Below are 13,307 nucleotides of genomic sequence, written 5' to 3' on the forward strand. Positions count from 1 at the left end.
TCAACCTCAGCACTATTGACATTTTGGACTCAGTAATCCTTTGTTTTAGGGTACCCTCCTCGGCATCCTGGCTTTCTGGGCTTCTACTGACTGAAGGCCAGCAGTCATGACAACCGAAAATGTCCTCGGATTTTTGTCAAACGTCCCCTTGGGTGCAACCTCACCCCGATGGAGAGAGCCACAGCCTAGAGCGAAGAATTTTGCCTAAGATGACCTCAGTTTATGCATGCTTTGTGTAGCACCACTTTTCATTCTCAACAGTGTCTGTCCTTGTTGGGATGATGAATTAAAGGGTCACCCAAGCTGTCTCGGGAAATCGCAACTCTGTGTTTCCAAGCGCTCGTGCTAAAACGCAGGAGGCGTTCTTAACCACCTCTCACTCTCTCGCACCCCTGTGTAACCCCTAGCAAGTCCTGCTGAGAAGGTGTTCGAACTCTCTAAAGTAGCCAGTACTTCTGTCTACACCGACTGACGGCAGGAGGTCCTCTCTTCTCTTGTCCAGAAGAGCATACGTCCTTCTGACTGCTCTCAGCTACCAAATTCATGTCTAATTAGCCGGTTGAATCCTGCCATTCATCTGCTCAAAACCTTCCTTTGGCTTCAGATCCACTCAGAGTAAAAGCCAGAGTCATTGCAATATCCTAAAGGAAGGCTTCAGGAGGCACGTCCCAGCCACACTAGCCTCTGCTATTCCTTGAAAACCTGGAGCAGTCCAGTTGCAAGGCTTTCTTCTGTCAGTCCCTTCTGCCTCTAACCTTTCTCCCCCTTCCCAGATGTCTCATGGACCTTGCTCCCTCATGTTCTTCAAGTCTGTGTTCTAATGTCATCTTCACCGTGAGACTCTCTCTGACCCTCTACTTTAAATTGCACCCGCGGGGCCTCTCCCATTTCATGTTTTACCATAGTCCTTGTCACTATCTGACAAATGAAAATTTTACCCATTTATTTATTTTTTTATTTGCTGGCTTATTGATCATGTCTCTCTGAATCTGTCTGCAAATTCTATGAGGGTAGGTATTTTCTCTTTTGTGTTCACTGTCATGTATTTAAAGTGCTGATAGTCATTTTAAGGAGACAGTAGGCACTCAGTTTTTATTGAATGAAATACAATGATTCACTACTGACTACCTGCTTCTGGACATCAAGGTAGACACTGAACACACAAGAGTGCAGCCTAGTCCCTGCCTTCATGGAGCCTATGATCTAATCAAGGACACCAGAGTATAAATAAACGAGGACAGTGAGATGCATGCCGTAAAGAGAAGAATGCATGGCTGTAGGACAGTGAAGTAGAAAAGTCCTGAAGTTCAAGGATTGCACAGGAAGGAGAAGTAGTGAAGGGATGCTATTTTCTCGCCACCCACTTCCAATGCATTATCTGCATTGTTGCTGCAATGCAGATGTAGCATAAGTGGCGATTTAAAGCCACATTCCAGTGGCCCTTCATCCTGTAAACCTAACACCTGCATTGTGGAATTCAAACTCTTCAGCATGGTATACAAGGTGCATGGTAACCTGGCTTCGTGTCTGGAATGCCCGTTGCCATTCTTCTGCAAAGAATCTTTCCTTCTGAGTGGACTGGTAGAAGCAAATATGGTCTCAGCACTGTCAGCCTTTCCTTGCTCTTGGAATGCTCTGCCCACCAAATGATCTATTTGCCATCTTTCAAGTTTCAGCTTCTGTAGAAGCCTCCTGGATGACACCTTCCAACTGGGTGAATTATCACCCCAAAGGCCAGAGGCAACTTGTCACGGTTAATTTTATGTGTCAAGTTGACTGGGCTACAGGGTGCCCAGATAGCTGATAAAACATTATTTCTGAATGTTTAGGTGAGAGTGTTTGGTATACCTGAGTAGAGAAGCTCTGTCCTTATTAATGTGGAAGCGGATGGACATCATCCATTCCCTTGAGGGCCTAAATGTTGGAAGAAGGATGAATTTTCTTTCTGATTGAGCTAGATGAATGAATCTTCTCCTTCCCTTGGACATCAGCAATCCTGATTCCCAGGTCTCTGGATTTGGATCAGGACTTGTACCTTCAGTCCCCAGCTTCTCAGGCCTTTGGGTTTAGACTATACTATACCTCTGGCTTCCTGGGCCTCCAACTTGTAGATAACAGGCTGTGGGACTTCCCAGCCTCCATAATTACTTGAGCTGAAGCATCATAATCAATCTCTGTCTGCATATCTATACATCTATAGCTATGGACATCCTATTGGTTCCATTCCTCTGGAGAACACTGAAGCCACATCAGATCACTTGGAAGAGAATGAATCTATTAAGAAGGGTCAAAGACTGTGTGTGAACTTTCCATTGTAGCCTGAGATCCACATTCCTAAAGCAAAGATGTAGCCAACCTGTAGACAGATCCATGAAACAGGACAACCTCAGAGGCTGGACAGTGAAAGAAGAGGAAGATGGGCACCAGATCAAAACATTCTCTACAACTACCTAAAGTTTAATCTGAGAAAGACTAGAATTAAATTCTGGACCACACTACACTTATGACTACATGTTAATTATATTTGTTATACATATGTTTATGTATATAATACATACAAATATATAAAATACATAATATTTATTTGAGTAAATATTATATGATATATATTTGCGACTATTAATTCCTTTTATTATGTTAAAGTCATGAGTTGAATTTGCCTATTCAAGTATTTTTAAAGATAGCTACAATAATCAGGTAGACCAGAATAATGATTATAGCCAAGACTCAAGTAACCAGAGTGAGGACAGTTGAATCAGAAGTATATTTTATAGACAAGTACCTCTCTAGGACTGTCTCTCTGAATATTTATTTAACAGTTGAATAACTCAACATTCAAATGAATATTCAAATCAATATTCAATTCAAAAATTCAGTTGCATAATTCAGTAATAGAAGACCTAGCAGGCATTGTGCTAATGTTCTAACCTTCCCAAGAAACCTATGAAACAAGTTCTATTTTTGTCATCAAAGCATAACATAGCTGATGCTTAGGGAGGACAAACCACTTTCACCCATTAGTATGTGGTGATCTGAACCCAGTTCTCAACAAAATCAAAGCTCATGTATTTCTGCCTCTGTGCTATTTATCTAAATGATTTCATTTCCAAGGCATTTGTATCTAAACAGAGGATAATCTTTCACTCCAAACTTAGACATATTTTGATGTTTATATATATAATGTTTATAGATCTATAGATATGGACATCCCATTGGGGTGTGTGTGTGTGTGTGTGTGCATGTGTGTGTGTGTATCAGGAATCATGGTTAGTCACAGAAATTTATCTAGGCAATCTGCAATTGTTGCACTTTAAACACATTGAGATTAATGAGCCAGCTGATAATAACGTTTGAGTTCAACATGTTAGCTTGGGCAGGTGTACTATGGCTTGATATTTAATTACTTAATGTGCCTTTGTGAAGACCGAATAGTTGAAAGACCAGCATCAGCAATTCCTGAAGGAAAGTTCCAAGAAGCAGCTGACAAGACTTTGAAAATCCCCCTGAGTATTACATATTTCATTTTAAGTGAAAATGCAAAGCAATTAAATTTCTTGTAACTGAATTCCTTAATTATACACAATTTCTGATGCTTATTTAATTTTTAAGTAAAAGTTAATCCTGGTTTCTTGCAACTATGCAAAATATTAGCAAAAATGGAAAAAGACTGAAAGACGATAGGCAAAAGAAAATACTTTTGGTCTAAGGAAAATATTTTTGGTCTAAAGTTCATCTAAATAGGATGAGTTTTTCCAGTTTAAAAAATTTCAGTATTGTTTTAGTGGCTTTCCATTTCTTAAAGAAACAAAGGTAAAGTAAAAGAGTTCTTAGATAAAGTGATATATTTAATATGCATATATATTTAAAGCATGAAAGACTATGATTTTGTTCTATTCTACTATTTATGTGATGTTACCCAAGTCATTTAATTCTCTATAGATACATGAAATATTTTATGCACAGCATCTACCACCTCCTATATTGAGATCAATCCTGAACCTAGAGAGACTGCTTAGCAAGAAGAGGGTAGACAAGAAACCCCTCGTGGTCCCCATTCACACCATAGACACCTAAAGCATCCACTGCTGGAGAAGCCTGCAGTGCTCACGGGCCCTGAGAGCAATTTAGGCAGCTGCTGGGTGTCAACTATGATGCATTTTCCTGGATACAGAGTCCAACCCACACTGTGCCCCACCTCAAGGCCCACGCGCACAGCACCATGTCCAGACCCCCTCCTACCCGAGGTCCTGCAAACCAGCCAAGTGGCCCCTGCACATCCTCGTATCACCCCAGGAAGCACCAGAGCAGCCCACCAAGAGCACCTCAGCATGCAGGGTTTCTATGAATCAGCAAGCGGCCCTGCTCACCCAGCTGGGCTCACTCAGCCAGGCAGCCATCCCTGAGTGTCTTGGCCCAACTAAGGCCCCCATAAGCAATCAGTAGCCTTATCTACCCTCCCCAAATCCTTAGGAAATAGCTGGGAGCCCATCATGAACAGTCCTGCCCCCAGAAGCTATGGAAAGCAGACAGGAAGACCCCACATGTCTGGCCCCACACCTATGACTCCAGGAAGCAGCCAGGCAACCTTTCCTCAATGGCTTGGTCAGCTGATGCCCTGGAAAGATGCCAGGTGGTCCTACCCATCCTTGCATTGCCCTGAGAAGCAATTGAGAAGCCAGTTCTCCAGAACTAGGCCTGCTGAGGCCCTGGAAAGTAGCTGGGCAGGCTTTCCTGAGCAGATCAGCTCCCTGAAGCCAGGCGAAGTCTCCCACACAGTTCTTGGACCCTGAGAGGCCCACCCTCTGAGCTCACTGGGGCATCCCAGCCCCCACTGGCCTGAACAGTGACAGGAATCCTGTCTCACTACCAGACTCACTGGAGCAGCCCTACCTGTATGACCTACAGAGATGGATGGCACCCCAGGCCTGTGGAGGTATACCATGCCCAGAGCTGCCAGTGAATCTACCCCACATGAGAATACTGCCTGCTCGCTGGTGGTGCAGTCCCACAACCCTGGAAACCTGGCTGCTGAGTTGCCCACAGACATAGATACCACTAGTGACAGCTGAAGAAGCTTTAGGGACACCACACTGAAGTGCCCACCTCAAACCCAAAGCAACACGATTTATCCAACTGACACTCATCGACACGTTGCCAGGAGAAAGTCTTACCACAAAAGCCACCCCATAAAAGGCAAATAATCTGCCAGGTGCAAAACTATCCATGTAGGGACACGAGTCACAGGAAATTCAAAAAAACTTGACATCATAGAATGTAACTTTCCTGACCACAGTGGAATAAACCTAGGCTCCAACAAACAGAAGAACTTGAGGAGGTGTAAAGGTAACACAGAAGTTAAACAGCATTCTCTTGAATGACCAGTGGTTCCGTGGAAAAAACAAAGGGACATTTAAATGGAAGCAAATGAAAATGAAAACACAGTGTACCAGAACCTATGAGATATATAAGAGGGAAATTTATGGCAATTAAGTATCTACATCCCAAAAGAGAAAGATCTCAATGAACAACCTGATGATGCAGCTCAAGGAACTAGGGGGGTCGAGAGTACAGCTCAGAGAGGCTCTGGGTCCAAGCCCCAGTTACACCTCACCCTACAAAAAAAAGAGTAAATAAAAGAACTAGAAAAGCAAGGATAAATCAAACAAAAAATTAGGAAAAGAAAAGAACTGACAAAGACCAGAGCAGAAAAAAAACAAAATAGACTCATATAAGAGATTGATGCAATGAAGATTTGTTTTTTGTAATGATAAACCTTTAGCCACACTCACCAAGAACGAAAGAGAGAAGACCCAAATGAAATCAGAGATGGAAAGGGAGACACAAAAGAAATGCAGAGGGCTGGGGAGGTAGCTCAGTTGGCAGGGTGCTTGCCTTGCATGCACAAGGCCCTGGGTTCAATCCCCAGCACCACCAAAAAAAAAAAAAAAAAAATAGAAATGCAGAGGCAGAAAAGCGACTCTTATGAACAACTATATGCCAACAAACTGAAAGACCTTTAAGAAATGGATATGTTTCTGGTCACATATAACCAATCAAAATTGAAGCACAAGGACATAGAAAACCTGAACCGACCAATACTAAGTAATGAGATTGAATCAACAATAAAGCTTCCCAACAAAGAAAAGCCCAGGAGCTGATGGTTTCACTGCTGAATTTTATCAAACGTTAAAAGAGGAAGTAAGGCTATTTCAGCATCACTAATCATCAGGGAAATGCAAATCAAAACCACAATGACATAACATCTCACCCCAGTTAGGATGACTATGGTACTATCAAAAAGACAAAAATTAACAAATGCTGGTTGAGGATACAGATAAAGGGAAACTCTCGTACACTGTTGGTGGGAATGTAAACTAGGACAGTCATTAGGAAAAACAGTATGCACAATCCCAAAAAATCTTATAAAAAAACCAACATATCACCCAGTAATTCATTACTGGTTCTACAGCAAAAGGAATTGAAATCAGTATATCAAAGAGAGATAGCCAAGATATGGAATCAATCTAGGTGTCCGTGGACAGATAATGGATAAAGAAAACATGGTACAGATACGCAGTGAAATATTATTCTGCCGTAAACATAACTGAAATTCCATCCTTCGAAGGAACATAGATAGAACTTTATGACATTATATTAGATGACATAAATCAGGTATGGAAAGACAAATACTATACATTCTATCTTACATGAAAGCTAAAATCTTGATTTCAAAGATGTAGACAATAGTGGTTACCAGAGGCTGGGATGTGGGTAGGGGAGAGGGGAATGGAAAGGGTGCAGCTGGATAGGAGGAATAACCTCTAGAGCTCTGAATCACTGTAATATAACTATGATTGCCAGCCTAGCCAACAATAATCAAATATTTTAACATAGCAGGTAGAAAGGATTTTGAATGTTATCAAACAAAAGAAAAAAATATCTGGGTTGATAGATATGCCAATTACCCTGATCTAATCATTACATATACGTGTATTGGAATGTCACACTGTACCCCATAATTGTGCACAATCATTATATGTCCTTTTTTTGGGGGGTGCCAGGAATTGAACTCAGGGGCCCTCAACCACTGAGCCATATCCCCAGCCCTATTTTGTATTTTACCTAGAGACAGGGTCTCACTGAGTTGCTTAGCAGCTCGCTTTTGCTGAGGCTGGCTTTGAACATGTGATTCTCCTGTCTCAGAGTCCCTGGGATTCCAGGCATGTGCCACTGAGCCCAGCACTATATGTCCTTTAAAAATAAATATATTTTAAAATTATAAATAAATTGTTATAGAAAAGAAATTTGAAGTCAGATATAAGATTATATATATATATATATATATATATATATATATATTATTCTTCCGAAAGGAAAATTTCCACCCTTGCCGTACCCCTTCTCCCACTATAAACACTGTTTAACCTACTCTATTATGTGGGCATCTTATGCTCTCATCTTTTGCTATTCTTCCTACTGATGACACCCCCCCTCAAAAAAATAACAACAATAAAGCAAAACATACCAAGTAAGAAAAGAAAATCCATGAAAGACCTCTGCAACAAAAGTGGGTCACGAGTGTTCCCCATCCTCTACCTCCAGTATGATCCAATCAAGAAAATCACCTATGGTATGTTGAATTGCATCCCTAAAAAGATGCATTCAAGGTCTGGAGGTGTAGCTCAGTGAGAGAGTGTTTGCCTTGCATGTGTGAAACCCTGGGCTTGAGCCCCGGAACCGCACGCACACACACACACACACACACACTCAAGACCTAATCCCATAATCTTTGAGTGTGATCTTATTTGTAAGGAGGATATTTGCAAATATAATCAAGTTAAGATGAGGTTTTGCTGGACAGAATGGGCCTTAATTCAATGACTGGCATGCTTTGAAGACAGGGAAATTTGGGAATACAGAACACACAGAGAACACACCATGTGACCAACAAGGTAGATGCATCTACACACCAAGTCACCAGAAGCTAGAAGAGAGACTTGGAATAATCCTCCTGGAGAAACTTCAGGGAGCACAACCCTGCTAGCACCTTGATTTCAGTTCATGGGCTTCAGAACTATGAGACAACGAATTTCTGTTATTTTGAGCCACCCAGTTTGTGGAAATTTACTAGAGCAGCTCTAGAACAGTAATACATCCCCCAAACCTTCAAAGTCTATGTAGAATCACCACCTGCCTGGGATGAATTAAGGGAGGAAATATAGGATATAAAAATCCAGGTGGGTTACAGGAGGACCCCAATTCACATCAACTGCTCACTGAGAACATCAGCCCAGACTGGGAGGGAGTCGGCAGTATGTTCAATTCATAAATGTGTGCAGAAGGTCACCCTGGTATATGGTCTTAGGATGTGTCATTATAGTTGAGGAATCCAACCTACATAAAACTAAAATACAAAGATACCTCACAGGAAGTTCTGCTTCGAACTCTTTCTGGTCAGAGGAAAGAAGATGCTCAAACCAATCAGAACTTCCAGAAAGTGCAGAGGGATTCCCAGAAAGTAGAACCTGGGAGAGGAGGGTCCCAGATTTTCTACATAAAAACTGCCAAGTCTCTGGCTCACCTGGACACATGCATGCAGAGAACAAGAGGAAGGCAGCCGGAACTGAGATGTGAGGTGCCCTCCACACAGATGTGACAGTCCGCAGTTTCAGTTGAACCAAGTTGACTGCTTAGCAAACATAAATATCAACACTGCAGGAAAAGAGCAAAGCAAAATTCACAATGGCTAGGATGCCATGCAAAATTACTCAGTATAAAAAAAGAGCCAGAAAATGTGATCTACTTTGAAGAGAAAAACAAGAAACAGTTGCTAGCCCCAAGATGAGTAAGATGTTAGGGTTATCAGACTTAAAAGCAGCTGCTGTGATTAGGCCAGAGGAGGCAAAAGAGGATGTGCTTAAAAGAACCCTGCATAGAGGAATTTTATAGAAATCTAAAGCACAAACAAACAGGTTTTTAACACATAGCTACACTCAATTCACAAGAGCTAAACTATGAAACCAACCTGGGTGCCCTTTGACAGATGAATGGATAAAGAAAATGTGGTATATATACACAATGGAATATTACTCAACCTTAAAGGGGAATAAAATTTTGGCATTTGCCAGTAAATGGATGGAACTAGAGAATATCACGCTAAGTGAAATAAGCCAATCCCAAAGAACCAAAGGCCAAATGTTTTCTCTGATATGCAGATGCTAATTCACAGTAAGAGGGGTGTGGCTAGGGAAGAATAGAGGTGCTTTGTATTAGACAGAGGGGAGTGAAGAGAAGGGAGGGGGTATGAGGGTAGGAATGATAGTAGGACGAATCGGACATTATTACCTTATGTGCATATATGATCACACGACCTGTATAATTCTACATCAGGTACAACCAGAAGAATGAGAAGTTACACTCCATTTATGTATGATGTGTCAAAACACATTCTACTGTCATGTACAACTAATTAGAACAAATTAAAAAATAAAGAAAAAAAGCTACAAGGGAGTCCAAGATGGCGGCCTAGAGGGTGGCTGCATTTCATGTTGCTCCAGGACTCAGGATTCAAAAGAGGAGATATTGAGACACTTGGGACCAACTCAAAGCAGCCGGGTGACTCTCACTCATTGGGAAGGCATCCCGGATGGGACGGTGGTCCCGGAACGCAGGAAACTTTGTGAAGTAGAGCTGCCGGCGAGACGCCCCTCCCCCCGCTGGAGCAGTGAACGCGGACAACTGGGAGCCCCGTAAAGGAGGCCGCTCAACACAGCGCTGGGACTCGGAGCAACCACTGGAGCTCCGGCGGCTGCCCAGGGGAGGTGTGGACTCAGAACACCGGGGCCTGCCCTGAGGAGGAGGAGGAGGAACGTGGCCACTTGGATTTGGAGTGACTGCACCGGAGCTACAGGCGGTTGCCAGAGGAGAAGCTGTGCGGCGAGCTGTTTGGACTCTAAGCGACCGCTTCTGATCACCGGGGCCTGCCCTGAGGACAAGGAGGAGGAAGAGGAGGAGCGCGGCGGGTCGTTTGGACTCGCAGTGACTGCATTAGCGCTCCAGGCAGCTGCTCAGAGGAGAAGGCGAGTGGTGAGTTGTTTGGACTTAAAGTGACAGCGCCTGAACACAGGGGGGCTGCCTGGAGGAGAAGCGTGGTGGGTCACTTGGTCTTGAGTGGCCGCACCAGAGCTCCGGGTGGTTGCCCAGAGGACCCGTGCAGCGGGTCACGTGGATTCAGAGCCACTCAGAGCGACCGCTCCTGAACACTCGGGGGGTTATCTAGAGAAGGAGGAGGAACGGGGAGGGTCACTTCGACTTGGAGTGAGTGATTGCCCAGGGCTACGGGTGGTTGGTGGGAGGAGGAGGCACGTAGTGAGTTTCTTGGACTCCTAGTGACCACACCAGAATACTGGGCGGCTGTCTGGAGGAAGAGGCCTGTGGCGGGTCTCTGGGACTCAGAGCGATTGTTCGGGGCCCCAGGTGGCTGCTCAGAGGAGGGGCCGCATAGCCAGGCGATTAGGTGCAGAGCAGGGTCCCAGGATCTAGGAGGCTTCTGGGTGGAAGAGCCGCACAGAGACAGGTTTAGGGTGGAGCAAAGGTTCCAGGCCTGCGGGCAGATTCTCTGAGGAGGGGCAGCCTAAGGAGATTCATCTGCGAAGGGTGAGGCTCCCAGGCCCAGGAGGCAGGGCCGGGCCCCTGGGAACTTTGCAGAGGAAGGCAGCCCAGCCCAGGCAGTAGCTGTAAATTGAGGGGAACCTCTAGGAGGGAACTGACCAGCGAGACCTCCCCACTGGGTGAGTCTTCCCTGCTGGGTGAGGTTTCCCCACAAGGACGGTAAAACCAGAGACTCAGGCCCAAACAGGCCTTGCCTCAGCCCGCAGCCTAGGTCCCCTTTGGATGACCATTGGTCAACAAGTGGAGGCACCTCTGCCCACTAGCAGGGATTATACCCCACCTGAAGGACACCACTCCTAGAGACGCAGCTTCCTTGTGGAGCACTGCATTATCAACTTCCTCCAAGACTTCAGCCTACTGAAGGCTAAGGGGGGATATATATAGAAATCTTCAGGGACATTGTAAGTCAATAGAGGAAATCTGCAATATCTCAGCGGTCCACTGATACCTGAACAATATGAGAAAACAAGGAAAGAAAATGCTGCAAACAAATCTAGATGTTACATCAATAAAACCCAATGACAGCATGGCAGAAGAAATGACAGAAAAGGAGTTCAGAATGTACATAATTAAAATGATCAGAGAAGCAAACGATGAGATGAAAGAGCAAATGCAAGCATTGAATGATTGCACCAATCGACAGTTAAAAGAGCAAATACAGGAAGCAAAAGATCATTTCAATAAAGAGTTAGAGATATTGAAAAAAAACCAAACAGAAATCCTTGACATGAAGGAAACAATAAACCAAATTAAGAACTCCATAGAAAGCATATCCAATAGGATAGAACACCTGGAAGACAGAACCTCAGACATTGAAGACAAAATATTTAACCTTGAAAACAAAGTTGAACAAACAGAGAAGATGGTAAGAAATCATGAACAGAATCTACAAGAACTATGGGATATCATGAAAAGGTCAAATTTAAGAATTATCGGGATTGAGGAAGGTCTAGAGAAACAAGCCAAAGGAATGAACAACCTATTCAATGAAATAATATCAGAAAATTTCCCAAATCTGAAGAATGAAATGGAAAATCAAGTTCAAGAGGCTTATAGGACTCCAAATACACAAAATTACAACAGACCCACACCAAGGCACATTATAATGAAAATACCTAACATACAAAATAAAGACAGAATTTTAAAGGCTGTGAGAGAAAAGAACCAAATCACATTCAGGGGGAAACCAATACGGATATCAGCAGATTTTTCAATCCAGACCCTAAAAGCTAGAAGGGCCTGGAACAACATTTACCAAGCCCTGAAAGAAAATGGATGCCAACCAAGAATCTTATACCCAGCAAAACTTACCTTCAAATTTGACGATGAAATAAAATCCTTCCATGATAAACAAAAGCTAAAAGAATTTACAAAAAGAAAGCCAGCATTACAGAACATTCTCAGCAAAATATTCCATGAGGAAGAGATGAAAAACAAAGAAGCAAATCAGCAAAGGGAGGAATTATCCTAAAGGAATTGTCAAATAAAGGAGGAAACAAGTTGTGTCAAACAAATAAATAAACACATTTTAAAAAATGAACCAAATGACCGGGAAACCAAATCATTTCTCTATAATAACCCTGAATGTTAATGGCCTGAATTCATCAATCAAAAGACATAGACTGGCAGACTGGATTAAAAAGAAAGATCCAACAATATGCTGCCTGCAAGAGACTCACCTCATAGAAAAAGATACCCATAGACTAAAGGTGAAAGGATGGGGAAAAACATACCATGCACATGGACTCAGCAAAAAAGCTGGAGTATCCATCCTCATTTCCGATAATGTGGACTTCAAGCCAAAGTTAGTCAGAAGGGATAAAGAAGGACATTTCATACTTCTTAAGGGAAGCATAAATCAGTAAGATATAACAATCATAAACATCTATGCCCCAAACAGTGGCTCATCCATGTATGTCAAACAAATCCTTCTCAATTTCAGAAACCAAATAGACCATAACACAATAATACTAGGTGATTTTAACACGCCTCTCTCACCACTGGACAGATCTTCCAGACAAAAATTGAACAAAGAAACCATGGATCTCAATAACACAATCAATAATTTAGACTTAACGGACATTTATAGAATATACCATCCAACCAAGAGTGAATACACTTTCTTCTCAGCAGCACATGGATCCTTCTCTAAAATAGACCATATATTATGCCACAAAGCTAATGTTAGCAAATACAAGAAGATAGAGACACTAGCAAGTATTCTATCAGATCATAATGGATTGAAGTTAGAAATAAATGAAAGAGTAAAACACAGAAACTATTCCAACACCTGGAGATTAAACAATATGCTATTATATGATGAATGGATAACAGAAGATATTAGGAAGGAAATTTAAAAATTCTTAGAGGTAAATGAGAACAAAGAAACATCATATCAAAATCTCTGGGACACTATGAAAGCAGTACTTAGAGGGAAATTTATTTCATGGAGCGCATTTAATAAAAGAAGTAAAACTCAACAAATAAACGACCTAACACTACAGCTCAAAGCCCTAGAAAAAGAAGAACAGAACAGCACCAAAAGTAGTAGAAGACAGGAAATAGTTAAACTCAGAGCTGAAATCAACGAAATTGAAACAAAAGAGACAATACAAAAAATTGACAAAATAAATAGT

This window comes from Sciurus vulgaris (genome assembly GCF_902686455.1).
Source record: "Sciurus vulgaris genome assembly, chromosome: 3".
In the NCBI taxonomy this organism is placed as follows: Eukaryota; Metazoa; Chordata; class Mammalia; order Rodentia; family Sciuridae; genus Sciurus; species Sciurus vulgaris.